This window comes from Staurois parvus, unplaced genomic scaffold (genome assembly GCF_062004578.1).
Source record: "Staurois parvus isolate SC_StPar_1 unplaced genomic scaffold, SC_StPar_1.0 ptg000508l, whole genome shotgun sequence".
NCBI classification, from domain to species: domain Eukaryota; kingdom Metazoa; phylum Chordata; class Amphibia; order Anura; family Ranidae; genus Staurois; species Staurois parvus.
In genome coordinates this window covers 573,259-574,735 of record NW_028318304.1, presented here as the reverse complement: position 1 = coordinate 574,735, position 1,477 = coordinate 573,259, and positions in this window count along the sequence as shown.

Here is a 1,477-nt window from a genome sequence, read left to right as displayed (position 1 = left end):
TTATCGCTACTAAGCCGGCTCTTGGAGGTCCCCCACTTTACAATTTGAGGGGGTCAGGGCCAGGATCCAAGGCTTTGTTATCAATGAAAAATTGACGGCGGTGTTGGAGGATAAGTATGATAAGTTTCTCTCGGTTTGACAACCTTTGGTGGACTACCATCCGGTTTCTCGTTTCACCACGAAGCTCACTAATCTATGATGTGTTGGGTTTTGACTCCTCAATCCCCCTATGTGAGGATCGTGTCTTCTGGCTCTCCCCCCAGGCGAACTTCTTTTTTTTGCTGGCCTGTCTCTTTCTTTTCTCTGTTCTTTTCCTCCTTTTTTTTTGTCTTTTCTGGATTGGGCGGGTTTGGGGTTCTTGACTTCTTGAAACTCTTGGGATCTTCTCGACCCTTTTTTCTTTTCTCTCTCTTCTTTCACATAGTTTGTTTACATTAGACCAATTGCTTATCATTTGTTGTTGTTATCTAACAAACCTGTGATTCTCAGGGATAATATTTCTTCAGGAGGGCGAGGCTCTTTTTTGCTGCCTTTCTTGATAGGAACAATTGAGTACTGTCCGTGATACTTTTTTTTATTTGCACTAACATACAATTTTGAGGACAAGCTTTCGGGGAATGTCCCCTTCTTCAGGTCTAAGCAGTACTATTTCAGGATGTAACTGTGGGCTTCTGTTTTGCACAGTGTTATCTAGACCCAGGCGTGGGCCTCATATGTGTATTTATATGTGTTTGTATGATGTTTCCCTGTCCTCTGTTGTCTGATGTCACTTTGTATCATACAATTTGTCATGGTTTGCATGTTTAATAAAATCTTTGGTACAAGAGTATAGTGTTACCAACAAGCCAATTGTGCCCTCCTTAATATATTGGGATTCATTGAAGGCCTACCTGCGAGGTGTCCGTATAGCACAAATTGCTAGTATCAAGCAGCGATCTAAGCAGTGGGAACATAATTTAACTACTCAAGTTCTACGGGCCAAGACCAGGTATATTGCTGACCCCACGATGGTTAACCAACATGAATAGGAACAATTGCAGCAGGCTTATGCCTCTGTCTCCCTCGAGAAGGCAGGGCAGAAGCGCTTTTTCCTCCAGCAGCCCTCTTTTGAGGAAGGGGAAAGTATGGGTCATTTATTAGCTACTATAGTGAGGGCACAGAATTCTCCGGCCTACATTTTGGAGCTGTGGAGGCCCCCGGATGTTGTGGTAACTACCACTCCGGAGCTTTCTTCAGTCTTTTGTGACTTTTTTATGTCACTGTACAGTAGTAAGGTATCCTATCTTGAGGACGGATTATTGTCGTTTCTTAATTCTATTAAATTACCATCTCTGTCTGATCAGGAGAGAGAGGCACTAGAAAAGCCACTGATTCTAGAGGAGTTACAATTCGCTGCTACTAGTATGTCTAATAATAAGGCCCCAGGGATTGATGGCCTCCCGAGCAAGGTGTATAAAACTTAAGAAGATTTCCTGTT